Genomic DNA, 19,818 nt, shown 5'->3' with positions numbered 1-19,818 from the left:
ACTTTCTCCCACATCTTTCATGAAAATGCAAGATACCTTTCAGATTATATAACATATGGTGTGCACACATGTTAAGACAATTTATAATAGATTAACCTCACTAAAATATCTCATCCTTCCCTTTGTGATATCACATCTAACTATTTAAACTTCAAGACCAGTGGGGAGGAAAAACAAAAAAAACCTTTTCAAATTTGCATTGTACACAGCATGAATTGTCCTTCAAGATTCAAGCATTCATCCACCCATTCAGCTAACTTTATTAAATGCCAATTGTGTGCATCCACATAAAGTTAAAGGTAAGATGCAGTTCCTACACTCAAGCAGTTTTTACTCATGTAAAGGCACATGTTACATCACAGATAACTATAACATACAATATCACATGAAACAGACATCAGAGAGGTGCAAAAAAATGTTGAGGCCCAAAGGGTGAAAATCTTTCCTGACCTGGATGACCATGGATGAGATATTATTTGAGTTAAGAATGGGAAGAATTGTACAGTTGGAGAGAGGAAGAGAGAACATTCCCAATATCAATAAAAGCATGAATGAAAGCATAGAGGCTGGAAAACACAGCAGAAAATAATCATTTTTGCCTAAAGCATACAGAGCAGAGAGAAGAATATAACATGAGGTTAGATTCTATCAGACTCCACCAAGACCTTGAACAACTTAAGCAAGGAAGTCTGAACTTCAGATAGCCACTGAAAATTTTGAGTAGAAAAAGAGTTACCATTTGTTTTATGCATGTGTATGTATATGTATATGTGTATGTGTATGTGTATATGTATGTGTATATGTATATGATTCTTACAATACCATAAATAAGGAAACAGCAGAGAAAGTAGAGATGGGAAGACATACTAGGATACTTAATACAATGGTGGAAGTAGGTGGTAAATAGAGTGGCAATAGGAATGAGTACACTATGCAAGGGTAACTAGGTGGTACAGTGGCGAGAGCAGTCAGGGAGATGCGTCTTTGTGAGTTCAAATCTGGCCTCAAACATTTACTAGCAATGTGATCCTGAACAAGTCATTTAGCCCTTCTTGACTCAGTTTCTTCATCTGAAAAAATGATGTAGAAAAGGGAATGGCAAACTACTTCAGTATCTTTTCTAAGAAAACCACACAAAGAGTTGGACATGATTGAAAATGATACAACAATGATAATAATAAAAACAGACTATGCAAGACGTATACAGGCAGAATTTATAGGAATTTGGTAACTGAGTGGCCACAAGAGAAGAAAAGGAAATGCAAAGAGTAAAAGATAACATTAAGGTTTTAAATATTAACAAACAATAATAGTATAGTTAGAAATTGTAAAGTTTGTATGAGGAACTGGTTTAAGGGACTAGAAAAGTGAAAAGAGAACTGATTGGAATCAGGTAATTTGGATACGAATCCCAATTATAACACTTATTACCTATAGCACTTTAGGCATGTTCTTTTCCCTAAATGAGACTCAGTTTCTCAACCATAAAATAACGGGGTTGAACTAGTTATTATAAGAGCTTCCTTCCAGCTCTAGATTTGTGATACTGTAAAGTTTAGTTTTTGACAAAAAGATAGTATTGCATAGAAGGCAGAGTGCTAGACCTGGAAACAAGAAGTCAACAATTTGAATCTTCTTTATGATACTTTCTAGCTAAGTGATCTTGGGGAAAATCACTTAAATTCTCCAAGAAAATGGAGGGATTGCTTCTCATGGACCTCTTAAGTCCCTTCTAACTCTAAATCTATGATATTATGACTTGCCATTTTTGAGGTGATACTGATCTATCCATATGGAAATGGTCTGTAGAAAATTGTAGTAGTCAGAACAAGACTAGTAGTCAGAAGAGAGGCATAGTGAGGTCATGAGGTTTCAGTGTCTGTAGATGTATAGCTCTTGAAATTTTAGCATCTATTGACAAAGTCAAGAGAAAGAATTTAGAGAGACAAAAGTATAAACCAAGCACAAATCTTTGAGGAAAACACATTGAAGAGTCAAGTCACTGAAGCAAAAAGAAAAGGAGGAATTAGGAAGGAGAGAGTAGGCATTATATCTGAAGTCAAGAGAAGAGAGACTATCCAATTGGATAAGGTCACCATAAGAATGTAAATCTTCAGCAAAGTCAAGGAAAATAACTGAAAAATTTCCATTCTATTTGGCAAAGAGGATTATATTGATAACTTCATATAGAGAACAATTTATGGACATTGTATTAGTATGGCAGAATCAAAATAAATCATCTTGTTAGCACACATTTTATGGAAAATCCTTTCCTCACAAGACCCCATGAGAAAGGAAGTACAAAAAATTCTCATCCTCAAATTATCTAAAAATGAGACTCAAAGAGTTTCAGTAATTTGCCCATAATCAGACAACTTACAAATACTTACATTGAGATTTAAGCATGTCTTCTGATTCCAGGTGTATTGTTCTTTCCACTAGGTCATGCTGACTCTTAGAGGTCAACTATTTCAACTTTCCACCATTCAGGAATTGACCCTACAGTATCATTTTTGAAGTCATCTGGCCTCTACTTAAACACTTCTAGTAATGATTAAAAGGAACCTATTTCATTTGTGGGCTATTATAATTTTTACAAAGTTCTTCCTTATATTGTGTCAAAGTCCATTTCCTGTGACTTCCAACCAGAGGTCCAAATTAAGCCTTCTGGAGCTACCCAAAAGAAACATAATTCATCTTTTATAAGACAGGCCTTCAAGTATTGAGAGACATATACAACAATATACATGGAAAGAAAAGCAGCAATGAACCAATTAAAACTAAATACCACACAATTAGAATAACCACACTTGATTCCAAAGATGAAATGGGAGAAAATCCTTCCTCCTAGTTCCTTTGCAGAAGTTAGGAAACATATGTATACACTACATACAACATCAGACTTCTTTGATATATCATTTAGTTTTGTAGAACTTCTTTCCTTCTTCCTTTTCTCATGATTTATCATAAGAAATAGCTCTCTAGGATGTGGAGGCAGGAACATTAAGAAATATGTGATAGGGGGCAGCTAGGTGGCATAGTGGATAGAGCACCAGCCCTGGATTCAGGAGGACCTGAGTTCAAGTCCGACCTCAGACACTTAACACTCACTAGCTGTGTGACCCTGGGCAAGTCACTTAATCCCCATTGCCCTGCAAAAAAAAAATTAAAAAGAAAAAAAGAAAAAGAAATATGTGATATAAAAACAAAAGGTGGCCAAGATAGTGGAGGAAAGACATTAAATGCACAGAGCTCCTGATACAATCACCCCCAAAACATCAATAAAAGAACCCCTGGAGCAGAAAAACACACAAAAATATGGGCTGAGATTATTCTCCAGCTATAGATGTATTTCAGGGGGCCATGCTGGACCATGAGTGAAGTCTAACCCTGTGATCGTGCTGACAGACACACCAGACACGCTGCTGGAAGAATTTATCCTGGAGACTCTGAATTAGCTACAGTGCTGGTGTCTTCTGGAGCTGAGCGTGCAGTCAGGTAAGAGGGCTGATTGGCTGGACAGGGGGCAAGCAGAAACTGAAAGGGTACCTGCGGGACGGGGGAAGAATTCAGCTCTCCCACCCCAGGAGGAAATCCTAAGGGATGGGAGGCTCAGGTGGGGGAGGTACACAGGCTCTTCAAAGCTAAGAACCACACCACAGAAAGCTTTGCTGGTTGGTTGTTTAGTAAGCAGGCTTGAGGTAATCTCTGGACCAGGGAACAGGCCAGGGGAGAGCAAAACCAGCCTTCCTTCAACCCAAAACACCTGGGACCCTCTGAAGCTGGGAACAGGAGTGGAGCTGAGAAGCAGCCCTCCCCAACCCCAGTGGAGAGTTTAAAATCGATTTAAAAATGAGCAAAGAAAGTCAAAACTATAGAAAACTTTTTCAGTGACAAGGAAGATCAAGGTGTGGCCTTAGATGAGGAAATCAACCACAAGGCCCCTACATCCAAAGCTTCCAAGAAAAATAGGAACTGGTCTCAAGCCATGGAAGCTCTCAAAAGGGACTTTGAAGAGAAAATAGGAGAGGTAGAAGGAAGATAGAGAGAGAGGGAGGAAAGAATGGAAAGAGAAATGAGAGCAATGCAGGAGAGTCATGAGAAAAAAGTCAACAGCTTGAAAAAACAAATGGAAAAGGAGTTTAAAAAACTGTCTGCTGAAAATAATTGCCTAAGAATTAGGATTGAACAAATGGAAGCTAGTGACCTTATGAGAAACCAAGACATGGTAAAGCAAATACAATTGAATGAAAAAATAGAGAACAATGTGAAATATCTCATTGGAAAAACAGCTGACCTGGAAAATAAAGCCAGGAGAGATAATTTGAAAATCATTGGACTACCTGAAAACCATGACCAAAACAAGAGCTTAGACACCATCCTCCAAGAGATTGTGAGGGCAAATTGCTCTGATATTCTAGAAGCAGAAGCTAAAATCGAAATTGAAAGAATCTGCCGATCACCTCCTGAAAGAGATCCCAAAAGGAAAACCTCCAGGAATGTTATAGCCAAATTCCAGAACTCCCAGGTCAAGGAGAAAATACTGAAAGCAGCGAGAAAAAAGGAATTCAAATACTGCAGAGCTCCAATAAGGATAAAGCAAGATCTAGCAGCTTCTACATTAAAGGACTAGAGGGCGTGGATTATGACACAGGTCTAAAATGAATATCAAGGGATGGTGTTTGTAAAGCATTTATTTTTTGTATATCCTTGATCTTTGTGGAGCAAACAATGTGGGTTGTCTGGTATCTGGGGCTGGATTTGGACTCTGGGCCTCCTGGGCCCAGGGCTGGTGCTTTGTCCACTGTGCCATCTATCTAACCCATGATGACATCTTTAAAATAAGGGTGAGGAGTAGGAGAGGTGGAATGGGGAGAAGTAGCTCATAGGAAGGAAACAAGAAAAAAGCCTATGGAGGGGAGGGGAAGAGGGGGAGTAAGTGAACTTCATTATCATCAAAATTGACTCAAAGAGGGAATAACATACATACTCAGTATAGTAATATATTTTTGCCCTGAGGAAAAGTGGGAGGAGAAGGAGATGGGGGGGGGGTTGGAGAAGAGGGGAAGGAGGGAAGGAAAGTTTGGGGGAGGGAGCTATAAAAAGCAAAACACTTTAGAGTAAGGTGAAGATGTTCGGCATAACACCACATGTATGACATATATTGAATTGCTTGATTTCATAGGGAGAGTTGAGGAAGGAGAGAGGAAGAAAAATTTAGGAAACAGAATTAGCTCAAAGACCATAACCTCATCATAGCAGGCTCAAGGAGGGAATAACACACACATCCAATAGAGAGGAGTAATCTATTTAACGCTTCAGGAAAGTAGGAAAGGAAGAAGATAAGGAGGAAAGGGTAAATGAAGGGACGGACAGTAGAGCGGGGAAAGGGCAGTCAGTAGCAAAACACTTTTGAGGAGGAATAGGGCAGAGACAGAAAATAAAGTAAACATCATTGGAAGGGAATAGGATGGAGGGAAATAGTTAAGCTGATTGACTACACTATCAAAATGTATGGTACCTACTCTGCTGGCTATCGTGAAGAAAATTCTTTGTCAGGTTCAAGGTACTATATAGAAATTGTGATGAGCAGGATGCTATCAGAAAAAGCTGGAAAGACCCACATGAACTGAAGCAGAGAGAAATGTACTGTATACAAAATAACAGCATTAGTATAAGATCATCAGCTGGGAAGCACGTGGTTATTGTCAGCAAGGCAATGATCCAATATAACTCTGAAGAACCTAGGAAAATTGCAATACACCTACAGAGAAAGAACTGATGGTATCTGAAAACAGACTAAAACACATTTTTTTTTGACAATTCCTTAATCTGAAGTTTTGTTTTTATCTGTTTCCACTCACAACCTAGATAAGGTAGAATTGTTTGCCATGACTACTCATGTATAATTTATGTTGAATTGTTTGAGTTCTTGGGGTGAGGGTGGGAGAGGAGGGAGGCAGGGAAGTTGGAACACAAAGTGTTTTTTTTTAATTGATGTCAAAATTTGCTTTTACATGTAATTTGGAAAATAAAGTCTAAAATTTTTAAAAAGTATAAATAATAATTTTTGAATGTTTTCCTAATGGCTAGAGTACAAATGATTATGACCAAAATCGATCTTGCCAATTAGAAACTGTAAGATGAAATGGCAGGGGGCAGCTAGATGGGGGGTGGGGCAGCTAGGTGGCACAGTGGATAAAGCACCGGCCCTGGATTTAGGAGTACCTGAGTTCAAATCCGGCCTCAGACACTTGACTAGCTGTGTGACCCTGGGCAAGTCACTTAACCCCCATAGCCCTGCAAAAACAAAAACAAAAACCATGAAATGGCTATTTTTGCCAGCATTATTATTTCTACTTTATCAAACATTCTTTCCTTTTTTGATCAAAATAATGTCCAGTAGAACAGTTCCTCACCCACTCCCCTTCTTTGTTACCTCTATATGCTAAAAAAGAAAAAAGAAAGAAAGAAAAGAAAGAAATTGTCAGTGAAGCTAGTCAAGAATTGATCTAATGGTTGGGTTCCTAGTAGAATGATACTTGACCCAGATATACAAAAAGTGCTTGTGAATATGATACCATACATTTTCCTTGTGCTAATTTTGTGATCTGTTAGGAAAATACCTTCTTTATTCTCTACCTTAGGCATGGAGAAGCAGTGAGATTCTTTTAATGGCTCTAACCTTAGTATAACTTTTCCTGGAATGACTGCTGATCTTCTGTCATAATAAAATACTCCCCTGAGTCCAGGTTCTAGTCAAGTAAAGAATAAAGTCCTGGTCAGATGACTTTGTATCCATCACATAAAACAAATTCTATGACTCATGTAAAAGCTGTAGGTTTTGAAAATTTGATTAAACAATCATTTAGTAAATATCTAATATGTGTGAGACACTGCATGGGGTGCTGGATGTAAGGAGAAAAATAAAGTCTCTCTTTTTTTTTTCTTTCTTTTTTTTTTAGTGAGGCAATTGGGGTTAAGTGACTTGCCCAGGGTCACACAGCCAGTAAGTGTCAAGTGTCTGAGGCCAGATTTAAACTCAGGCACTCCTGACTCCAGGGCTGGTGCTCCATCCACTGCGCCACCCAGCTGCCCCTAAAATCTCTTCCTTTAAGGATCTTCTTTGCTGCTAAATTCATGCAAGATCCATGTAAGTCAGGGACAAAGTGAAATCTGATCTCTGAATTTTCACTTTTCTTGTGTGAACTTACTTTTCAAGCTATAATAGTATGACATGGGTGGAGGTAGGAAAGTTAAGATGACCTTAGCCAGAAAAATATTGTCACCACCACTACCACTACCACCTTGCAAGACATGTTGTTCTATTCATGCCTAGGTGGTGCACCAGCTGTGCTGACATACCATATACCACAAATTACCATTAGTCTCCTTTTGGCCTTAGAACAAGTAAGTGGTAGCATAATGGGCTCATGGTCTAGGCATGCTTATTCATATAGGACTATGCAACAGGAATAGTTTTTATGAGTAGTTAATCAGTAACTTCTTTCTCTTCACAAGTTTATCATTAGCAATTAGACATTTTTGTTTGTTTGTTTCTCAATATTGAAGCATATTAATCATTAATTTTTTTGTGAGGTAATTGGGGTTAAGTGACTTGCCCAGGGTCACTCAGCTAGTCAGTGTCAAGTGTTTGAGGCCGGATTTGAACTCAGGTCCTCGTGACTCCAGGGCCGGTGCTCTGTCCACTGCACCACCTAGCTGCCCCTAGTCATTGATTTTAATAGTTACAGTTAAAAATTTGAATAGTATAGCAAAAAAAAAAAAACCCAAAAGATTACAGTAATCAACTGCTTTTAGGGAATCTCCCCCCCCCTTGTTGTTTTTTTTTAATACACTTCAAAAATAAAGAAGTTTAGAAAATATTTTGGCAGTTCAATTTTTGTATGAGTCATTTTTTTCTGTATTAGTCACATTTGCCTACAATTTTAAACTCTATGGATGAAATATAAATCTACAATATTTTTTCTTTTTCTTTTTTCTCTTTTTTTTGGTGGAGCAATGGGGGTTAAGTGACTTGCCCAAGGTCACACAGCTAATAAGTATCAAGTGTCTAAGGCCAGATTTGAACTCAGGTCCTCCTGAATCCAGGGCCAGTGCTTTATCTACTGCGCCACCTAGCTGCCCCCCAATTATTTAAAATTGTACACTGGAACCTATCATTCACTTTTCTACAAAATACTCATTTTCAAATTCTCTTAGATGGATGATGCTCGACATAAACTAATGTGCTTTTCTAATCTACTGAGGAGACATTTTCCTGTCCTAACATGGAATAAACAAAGATGACAGAGTTTGGTTTCTCAGCTTTAATGGACAAAATTTAAAATGTTTCATTTGGGAAGTGTATTGTACATCTGCACAAATTACCAAAGTAAAAAGAAAATTCTAAGGTTAAATGACAATATTTGATTAGACCAGATTATCTTTTCAGCCATTTAAAATATATCTCCTTGGAATAGCTGCCTACCTCAAGTCTCTCTCTACTCTAGTCTTCCATTCAGTGACCAAAGTGATCTTCCCGAAGTCCAGGTCAGAACATGTCACTACCACCCCTCAATATCTCTATAGCTTCTAAGATAAAATATTAAATCTTCTGTTTCATGTTCAAAGTCCTTCATGACCTATCCCCATCTTACATTTCCAGTCTTCTTACACCTCATTACCCTCTTTCAACTTGTCAGACCACTGACACTGGTCTTGCTGTTCCACAAAAAAAAAAAAAAGACTCTATCTCTCATTTCTGGGCATTTTCTCTGGCTTTCTCCCATTTCTGAAATGTTCTCTCTCTTTATATCTGTCTACTGGCTTCCCTCAAGTCACAACTAAAATACTATATTCTACAAGAAGCCTTGAGGTGATCCAGAATTACTGGAGTTTAGGAAGATTATTTTGATAGCTGAGCAGAAAACAGAGGAGTGAAACGCTTGTGGCCAGGAGACCAACCAGCAAGGTCACAATGAGATCCGGGAACCCTCTGATGCTTGGTTGGTGGACCATATTGGACAACTCAGAGACAGGGGAAATTTGCTTGGCTAAATCATCACAGGGTATTATCCATACCTCATTGAATTCCTTTCCCCTACTATGGCTAAGCTAATTTCTCTCCTTTTTTAACTTTTAAATAACCTATGACCATCTCATTTAATTCTAAAATCAAACGTAAGTTGCCAGTGAATTGTCTTGAACCAAGTCTAGTACAGTATATTTTTTTTAAAAAAAAGAGAGTTAGGGGAGACAGCTAGATGGCACAGTGGATAAAGCACCAGCCCTGGAGTCAGGAGGACCTGAGTTCAAATCCAGCATCAGACACTTGACATACTAGCTGTGTGACCCTGGGCAAGTCACTTAACCCTCATTGCTCTGTGAGAAAGAGGGGGGGGGAGTTGGAGGTGCAGTTAGGTTTCACAGTAGATAAAGCACTGACCCCAGATTCAGGAGGACCCGAGCTCAAAGACACTTCACTTAAGACACTTGACACATACTATCTGTGTGACCCTGGGCAAGTCATTTAACCCTCATTGCCCCACCGAGAGAGAGAGAGAGAGAGAAAGAGAGAGAGAGAGAGAGAGAGAGAGAGAGAGAGAGAGAGAGAGAGAGAGAGAGAGAGAGAGAGAAGTGGACTTACTGACCTCTAAGGTCCCTTCTATCCCTAAATCTATGATCCTCTGTGATACTTTAAAGTTTGCTATACATTATGTCATTTAAAACTCATGAAATCCATGTGAGGAAGGGACAACAGGTATTATTGGCTATATTTATACAGATAAGAAAACTGAGGATCAAAAAGGATTTATCAGGGTAACATATCTAGATATCCTGACTCTAAGCCCAACATTCTATCCACTGCTATACTCAAGCCTTCATCTATGACCCTATTATTCTACAATAACCATAGTCTAGAATGGTCAAAGTGGCAATTTGTGCTTTAAAATAATGCAAAGTATTTCTCATATTCTTGCCAACATTTTACAAAGCGCTATATAGACTCTCACATTTAGATGCATGATCTGTAATACATCAGAGATGATAAAGTATGCTACTTCCTATTTTCTCCTATGATTTTAAGAAATTTTCATCACATCATAAACAATCTTTTACTGGCTGCCCTTTGTTTTGGGATAAATAATATGCTAGCAAATTTTGCTCCCTGCTGATCTTAGCATATTGCATTGCATGGGCTCCTAATGTGAGACAGAAATCTTGGCCTATTACAGCTCCTTTCTTGTATCTTGTTAGCATCTGTTTGTGGTGCATAGAGATGATGAGGTGCTAATATGATACAGCAAAGGAAGTATAATCCATGAACATTTTCGCGTCACATTTGTATAATATACTACACTAATCTGACCAGACTTTCATGTGGTGGTACCCTTGGAATGTCATTTCTGTTCCCCCCTCACCAGTCCCTTTGAACGTTTGTGAATTATTTCCTGTACATAGCCCATATAAAGAAAGTGCACACATTCTTCTTATGGTCAAGAAAGAGCCTGTCTGGCTATTTGTTTCTGAAAATGTTATTGTATGCCCTTGTAGGAGAGGGAAAGCTTGTTCTTTCTCCAAATATGGATTTCAAATAAGTGATAAAAGCAATTAATGACAATATGTCTGGCTTCTATATGAACATACTAGCTCAAGTCAACACCAACAAAGACAAGTGGAGAGCTAGAGCAACTATATGGATAACTATGGCTTTCAAAACCTACTTTTGTCTGAAATACCAAGATAATTAAAGCAGAAGTGAATTGTTGACATTTTTTGCATCAATTATCTAAATAATTGGGGGGTTTTAAGTGTGGTAGTAAACTCTTCCTTATCACTGGCATAAATTCCTCAGTGAAGTTGTTTGGCATCTCAGATCACAAAGGTCATGAAATAGGATGACAGAATTATAGACAGAAATGGAAAGGCCCTTGAAGATCAGCTAATTCAAACCCCTCAATCCATAGTTGAGGAAACTGAAGCCTTGGGAAGGTAAATGACTTGGCCAAGGTCATATAGGTCATATAGGTAAATGGAAGACCTGGTACAGCAATTCAGAGTCTGACAATGAATTCCGTGTTCTTTCCATTACCTTGCTCTGTCTGAAGAAAGTGCTTCCCAGGAGAAGACTAAGTTGAGCAGTTCCATCACCAGCAGTATATCAGGGCAGCTTCATTGATTGACAATAAGTATAGAGTTCTGGACTTATAAAATAATTAAAAACAAAGAAGCCCACAAAACATGCAGTTCTTTAAATATCGTGCTTTTAAATTTGCAATAGATACATGATAATCAAGACCAATACTCTCTTCTATGCAATTTACATTCTGTCCTTATTTTATTTTATTGAGCTTCTTTATTAGGGGAATAAGAACCCTGGTCTGAATCAGTTCAGATTGATGTGAATACATTAAAAAAATAGCAAAGCAGGCCCTGAAAGCAGTGGCCCTGATTTGAGCCAAATGCAAAAGTGTTTCAATTAGGGAGGGGGATTATTTTTATACTCAAAAGGCCAAAGGATGGAAGAATTTCCTATTAAAATAGCAATCAGCAACATAATAACACTGATGTGTTTGATAATGAAAGAGTCAAAAGAAAGCACAGAGCCTTCCATAAGATTCAGAATTTGATATCTTATGTACAAAAGTCAGCCAAAGTAATTTTCTTTTTGCCTGAACAGACAGATTCTGAATGTGAAGATCTCTATTGTGAGATCAAGTAAGCTCTCCTCCAGCAAGGTATCTCTCTTGCATGTGTCAAAATCAAAAAAAGATTATCCTGAAGGAAATAATAATAGAGATCGCCTTGTTTCATAGCCCTGTGACTATTAGTATCAAATATTCCCAAAGGCTCTTAGATCTCACTGATTTGAGAGTTTAAATCTGTGATGTAGATGGAAATTCATCTATGCCTGCCCATTCGGTGTGACTCTTGCCCATGTCCTGCCAAAAATCTGTAACAAGGTGTCCACCCAATATATTGGAGGCCTCTCTTGCTTTTTCCTGACATCACAAGGGTATGAGTGAAAAGTGTGGTTCTTAGTTCCACTCATTTTTCTTCATTCCTGCTACCATGCTCCATCACTGAAGAAGCAGAAAGGGATGGCACAAAACAGAGATTTGTTCCCATTTCATGGGCCATGTGGCCAGAAAAATTTTATCACCAGGGAACCAGCCAACTAGTAGTATGAATTATTATTTGAAGTGAGATATAAAGCTGGGATACATTATCTCCTATCTCAGATCACAAAGGCCATGAAATTGTATGATAGAATTATAGACTTAGAGTTGGAAAGGTCCTTGGAGATCAGCTAGTCCAAACCTTTTTAATCCACAGTTGAGGAAACTGAGACCTTGCGAAGATAAATGATTTATCCAAGGTCACATGAGATCACATAATCCCCAAGATACTCAAGACTTTCATGGAGAAGAACAAATGCAATTTTTTGTTAAAAAATGAAGAGGGAATCCCTATAGATGGTGAGGTCTTCTATATACTCTTTTTTGTGAGTGTATTGATTGTGGCAAGCCCTAAAACACTACAAAATCTCTTCAATGGGAGTCACAATTACTCAAAAGAGTTTCATCTAACTACCTACACTGCAAAAACTAACTGAATGAATACTACCCATGATCCATATTAGAATATGCAGTTGGGTGAAAAAACTATACAGATTGTCCATCAGCAACACATATCTGGGTCATACACTGAAAATAGATAATGAGCTGGACCCAACTATGAAAAGAAAGAGCTTTGATGGATTGCCTTTAGGAAATTATAATTTTTTTAATGGCTTCAAGTATTTCCTAAAAACAAAACACTACTTTTATTTAAGCCCATGTTACACTATTGAAAGGCAATAGTGAATAGAGAGCCTGCCTCAAAGTTAGGAAGATCTGGGTTCAGATTCTGGCTCTGTGTCCATGGGCAAGTTGCTTGACCCCTCAGAGCCTGAGGCAACTCACTAAACAATGTTACAGAATAGGTGACAAGATGCATTTATAAAGGAAGTTCTTAACTGGGAGCTCCCAGAAATGATGAAATCATTGATCCACTACAATGGCATTTTTCCAGTGAAGTGGGCTATGGGTCATGACATATGATAAACTAAAAGAACTGAAACTAAAGATTACCCAAGGGACAATAGAAAGGAATATGGTGAATCCAGGAAGGCCACAACACATTACACAGGAAGAATTGCATTGGACAATTACATGGACATTACTCTGTTTCATTATTTCTTGACTGGACTATTGCAATAATCTTCTGATTGGTCTCCTGCCTTGAGTCTCTCCAAATTCGATTATGTTCTCCATACAGTTGTCTAAGAGATATTCCTAAGGCACAGCTCTGACTAAATCATTCCCCTGCTCAATGATTTCTAATAACTCCTTATGATTGATATAAACACATTAATAATGTTTTGCATTATCAAATATAAATTCTCACATTTATCACTTACTATCCTTCACATACTAGCTCCAAACTACTTTCCAGGCTTATCATAAATTATTCTCTTCATTCATTTGTGGTAGAGTTCACCTGGACTTCTTGCTATTCCTCATATGAAATATTCCAACTCCCATTTATGTGATTTTTCATAGATTATACCCATACCTAGCATGCACCTCTTCCTCACCTGTGTCTCTTCGAATATGTTTCCTTCAAAATAGCTCAAAACTTTGAAACTCATTTCCTTGGTGAAGCCTTTTCTGACCCCCTTCCCACTCAGATTTTAGTGTCTTGCCTTTGAAAATTACATTATATTTACAGTGGCAATAATATCAGGTTGGGGGGGCTCAATTTTCATCTCTTTGCAAGTGATTTTCATACCTATCTATCCAGTCTTAGTCTCTCATGATCTCTAGTCTCATATTACCAAATGCTTTTTTATGTCTTGACTTGGATGTCCATAGCCATTGCAAACTCTACATTTCCAAAACATAACTCATTTCCTTTCCTCTAAAACCCTCACCTCTTCCAACCTTCTCCATTACTATCAAAGCAACCACCCTTCTCCGGATCACCCAGGCTCAAAATTTCAGTGTTGTCCTTGACTTCTCTCTCTCCATCACTCCATATATACAATCTGTTGCCACATTTTGTCAATACTACCTTCATAACATCTATCCTACGTGTCTCCTTCTCTTCACCCACACAGCTACCTCATGCTTATTTATCATGGTCTTCGAACTGGATTCACTGCCCCAAGTATCTCTGCACTCCAATCTTTTATGGCAATGGTGTCATACTCAAATAGAAGTAGAGCCCACTAAGCCATACGTAAGAATCCCTGCAGCTTGCCACATATTAACATTGTCTATATTTTATTGTTGTTTGTTAAATATTTCCCAGTTTTATACCTTTGCTATATACAACTGTCAAAGCGATTTTCCTAAAATGTAGGTCTGACCATGTTAACACCCCCCATAAACTCTAATAGCTCCCCTTTACCTCCAAGTCCAAATATAGCCATTTGTCATTTAAAGCCCTTCATAATGTGTTCCCTTCTTTTCTCTCTAGTCTTCTCATATTTTCTTCCCCATCCACAATACTTAGCAAAACTTGATTTCTTATACAGAATACTCCATCTCCCTCATTGTTGTTGCTGTTCAGTCACTTCTGTCATGTCTGACTCTCTGCGATCCTATTTGGGGATTTTCTTGGCAAAGATACTAGATTGTTCCATTTGTCCCAAATATTCCATTGGTGTTGCAAGTATGCCATTTCCTTCTCCAGCTATTTTATAGATGAAGAAGGTGAGGCAAATAGGGTTAGGTGACTTGTTCAGGGTCCCACAGTTAATCTGGTCTTCCTGACACCAGGCCTGCTATTCTATCCACTGTGCCACATAGCTGCCCACCATCCATCTTCCTACTCTGTGCTTTTCAATGGCTGTCCCCTTTGCCTAGAATACTCTTCCTCCTCACATCCTGGCAACCCTGATTTCTTTCAGCTCAAATCTCACCTTCTCTAAGAGGACTTCTCTGCCACTTTGAGTTCTCCCAGTGCCTTACTTCTCATAGTACCTTTCATCTACTCTTTAAATATCTTCTATAAACATAGTTGTTTGCATGTTGTCTCTCCATGAGAATGCAAACTCCTTGTGGACAAGGCCTGTTTTTGTATTCTCAATACTTTACAATTCATGATATTTTTTTCTAGATATTTTGTTTGTACTAATTTATTCTCATGTGTACATATTGTTTCCACCAACAAAATGTAACTTCCTTGAGGGTAGAAACTCTTCCATTTATGTCTTTGAGGCCCTAGAATGAGTTCTTTGAGACCAATGGCATCTGTTTCATTTTTTGTCTTTGTATCCCCAGAGCAGAGTATGGTGACTGGCACCTGGTAGATGTTTTATAATTGCTTGTTTTAAGAAATACTTATTGATTGATTGATTGATTAAATAACATGAAGAATAAGGGATAAGCACTAGAGCTATGATTTCATTGATAAAGGGAAATCCCAAGAGGGGAAACTCACTCTATAGTTGACAAGTGATCGCTGTACCTTTGCTTGCTAATTATAGTCTTAAAGAGTTGACCAGAGGACTTAGAGGTTAACTAATTAGTTCAAGGTCACACAGACAGTATATGTCAGACAAAGGACTTAAACCCAAGTCTTCCTGGTTTGGGGGTCATCTTTCTTATCTCTTAAACCAAACTATAACACTAGAGTAAAAAAAATAAATAAATCATAGGTCAACTGTGGGACAGCCCAAGTGTTCTATTGGTATAATTGGTATTCCTGAAAGAACAAAGAATAATAAAGAGAGAATAAAGAAATAATTTTTGGAATCAGTTTCCTTCTGAAACAGAAGAAGAATGAGGATGGAGAGGATTAGAGAGAAATACAATCTTATGCAGGGCTGACTGAATACTAATGCACAGGAAGTAGAGCATAGGGATGGGTCGCTGGATCTAGAGAGAAAAAGACCTGGGTTCAAATTTCCCTTCAAATTCTTACTACCTGGCAAGCCACTTAACCTTCTAGGGCCTTTGTTCCTTCATCTATAAGAAAAGGGGCTTAGATTTGATGGCCACTAGGGTTCTTTCCAGCTCTAAATTTATGATCCTAGGAGCAACCAAGAAACTAAATTAGGTCTATCATATATTTGCATAGAGAATAGGTGCTTAATAAATGTTGTTTGAATTGAATTATTGAATAATTGATCAGTCCTCAGTAGCCTCATAAATTTTCCCTTTGTTATTTTAACAAATAACTGATGCTCACAAATCTCTTTATTGCTTTACTGTAAAATTCTAAAATAGAGGAGGCGTATGTGTTAGAAGAGAAAGTGAGAAGAGAAAGTGAAAGGTCTTCTTCTACCCCCCAAAATAACAAAATTTAGGGAGAATAGGACTGGAGGCCAGAAAAGGAAGTCAACAAGCCAAGTCCTAAGTCTTGATGGAAAAGATAGAGTTAAGAAAGCAAATCATTAAGGCCCCTAGGCCTAGAACCTAAACTTTCAGCAATAGGGTAAGGTTGGGATATTTATGGATATTATGTTTATAGGCTGGGTAAAATATGGTTCAGGGTTGCCCCAATAACTGCTTCCTCAGCTTATCCCTGCAGTTACCTTTCTGGACACCTAAACCCAGGTTCCTTTCCCAAATCCCCAGAGATTCCATATAAATGAATTCTTTCACTTTCTATAAAGTAGTTTTCTTCTTTCACTACAGAAAACATTGAAGATCAGTTTCTATATTCAAAATCGTTAGCCAGAATATCAGGCATCTGGAATATTTACGAGTTACAAAGAACAGGCATATTTTGATTAAACTGACCTAAGTTACAATACAAGGGATGATTATGAAATAATAAAATTTACTTTTTTCCTATTTCATAAATTAACTATGAAGGCAATTAAAAAAAGAAGAGTTCCTGAAATAGTTTGAACAATGCCAGCATTCCCCACCCTCACCCCCAGGCAACTACTTTGATGAACCATATTTATGTGTATCATATGGATTATTGGATTATATATGTTGATCTGGAAGTGACCTACAAGGGCATACAATAACATTTACAATATGTGCTTCAATGTCCTTTCCTCTCACTCTATAACTCTCTACCATCTGGCTTCTGAGCTCACCAATCAACCAAAACTGTTCTCTCTAAATTAACTAATGGTCTTCTAATTGCCCAATCCAATGGCCTTTTCTCATTGTTCATCTTTCTTGACTTCTATAACCTTTGACAATGAACAGTTGATAAACTTGTTCCTGACAGTCTTTTTTTCTGTTTCTACTTCTCTGTCCCTGTTTTTCTGTTTCTCTTTTTTCTCTTCTCTTCCCTTCCCTTCCCTTCCCTTCCCTTCCCTTCCCTTCCCTTCCCTTCCCTTCCCTTCCCTTCCCTTCCCTTCCCTTCCTTCCCTTCCCTCTCCCTTCCTTCCTTCCTTCCTTCCTTCTCCTCTCCTCTCCTCTCCTCTCTTCTCTTCTCTTCTCTTCTCTTCTCTTCTCTTCTCTTCTCTTCTCTTCTCTTCTCTTCTCTTCTCTTCTCTTCTCTTCTCTTCTCTTCTCTTCTCTTCCTACCTAACTGCTTCTTCTCAGTATCCTTTGCTGAATCTTCATCAAAGTTTTTCTTAAAGGCTCTGTCCTGGGCCCTCCTCTCTTTAGATTCTATTTCACTTGCTGACCTCATCATTTCTCATGGATTTGATTATTATAATAATGCTGATGATTCTCACATCTACTTATCTCATCCTCGCCTCTCTGCTGACCTCCAGTCTCACCTCTCTAATTGTCTATTGAACATCTCAAAATCGATGTCCCACAGACATCTTAAACTTAGTATGTATAAAACTGAACTCATTTTCTTTTATCCCAAACCTCTCCCTTTTCTGAACTTCCTCATTACTGCTGAGGGTATCACCATCCTCTCTGTCACCTTGGCTTACAACCCAGGTATCATCCTTGATTCTTCACTCTTTCTCATCCACCATAACCAATGTGTTGCCAAGACTTGTTGATTTTACCCTTCATAACATATCTCACATAGAGTCCCTTGTTTGCTCTGTCACTGCCACCACCCTAGTGGAGGCCTTCATCATGTCACTCCTAAGCTATTGCAATAGGCTGATGAACAGTCTCCCTGTCTCAAGTCTCTGACAGTCCAGTCCATAATCCACTCAGTTGTCAAATGTATCTTGTATATAGCTTGTTAGAATTCACTTGTAGACATGTTACCTTCCCAATTAGACTATGAACTCCTTGAAGGCAAAAACTGTCTTCGGCCTTTCTTCTTATTCCCAGAACTTAATATCATTCTTGGCTTACAATAGATGCTTAATAATTAGTTTATTGCCTGATTTATTTGGAAGAGTTAGCTGGGTATGTATGATTTTTTAAAAAAATTTCCTACTGGTAAAGTAAAAATGAAACTTTTAAATTCTCTAGCATTGTCATATAACCCTCTAGTACCACAGATTGGCACCATTCCCATCATATCCCGAACATTCTCCATTTTGACTAGTAAAACTATTCTTCTACACTGCTACAAATAAATAATATAAGAAGGTCATAGTGCTGGGATGTTTTAACTAACTACTGTTCTCACCTTCAAAACCAAGTACACTGAGTATGACATACTGGGTAGGAGTAAGTGGAAATCTCAATAGAAGTAAGTCATATTTTTCTCCCCTTCTTGCAGCTACCATCTCAAAGTCAGTGAAGTTAAATAATTAATTTATTCTTTCAGCAAGTACTTATTACTAGCCTACTCTTTGAAAAGCTCTGGGAATGCAAAGACAAAACCGAACCATCCCCTGCCTTAATAAACTTACATTTTACCAGATAAAATGAAATAATCCTTGGCAAAGTACTTTGAAACCCTAAAGTACTCTATAAATGTTGTTACTGTTATTACTATTATTGAGGGATATGTCTTTTTAAAAATTCAATTTTGCAAATATATATTAAGTACCTGCTCTGAGCAAGGTACTATGTTTGAAGTTGAGGTGTTGGAGAGCAAGGAAATAAATATAGATGCAAAACAAATAAACAAACAAGCAGATTTAAATAATCCCTGTGCTCACAGACTGTATACAGATAAGTAAGTATAATCTAATTTGAAGCAGGAGAGAAAACACTAATTGGGGAATCAGGAAGAGCTTCACAAGAAGAAACATCTAAACAACTGTGATTGTAGAGAATTTTTTGTCAAAGGAAAGAGGTAAAGAAAAATTACATTTCTGGCCTGGCTTGTGAGGATGTAGGGAAGTAGGAGAGGGAATGCGGAGTTCTGCAGTAGGAGCTCATTTACCAATTTGTCTGGAATGTGATTCAAATATTTAAAATAAGGCTAGAAATAAGGTTGGAGCCCAGTTAGGGAAGGACTCAATTGTCATGCTGAGGAATTTGTATTTTATGCTCGAAGCAACAGAGAGTCACTGAAAAATTTTAATCAGGGGATAGTAGCATAGATGTGAAGCTAGAAGTGAACTTGGAGGCCATCTGGTCCAATCTTGTCATTTTATAGATGAGGAAACTGAAAATGAGAGAGGTTAAAATGGCCAGACCTGTGCTTTAGGAAGATTGTTTTGGCAGCTATGGGGAGGGTGGATGGGATAGAAGACAGAGTAGAAGCAGGGAGGCCAATTAGGAGGCTATTATAGTAAACCAGGTGAAAGGTGAAGGCCTGAACTATCATGGAGGCTGTGTGGGGCAGAAGGCGAAAACAGGGGAGATACAGAGGTAGAATCAACAGGACTCAGCAGCTTTATCATAGGTCAAAATAATGCATAGTTTCTTTTTATTTTTTACCACAGTATACTATATACATTTCCATTTTTAGTCTGGAGCTTCCCAT

The sequence above is a fragment of the Dromiciops gliroides genome, chromosome 3, assembly GCF_019393635.1.
Source record: "Dromiciops gliroides isolate mDroGli1 chromosome 3, mDroGli1.pri, whole genome shotgun sequence".
In the NCBI taxonomy this organism is placed as follows: domain Eukaryota; kingdom Metazoa; phylum Chordata; class Mammalia; order Microbiotheria; family Microbiotheriidae; genus Dromiciops; species Dromiciops gliroides.
The sequence above is the reverse complement of the archived record's forward strand: the minus strand, read 5'-3'. Positions refer to the sequence as shown.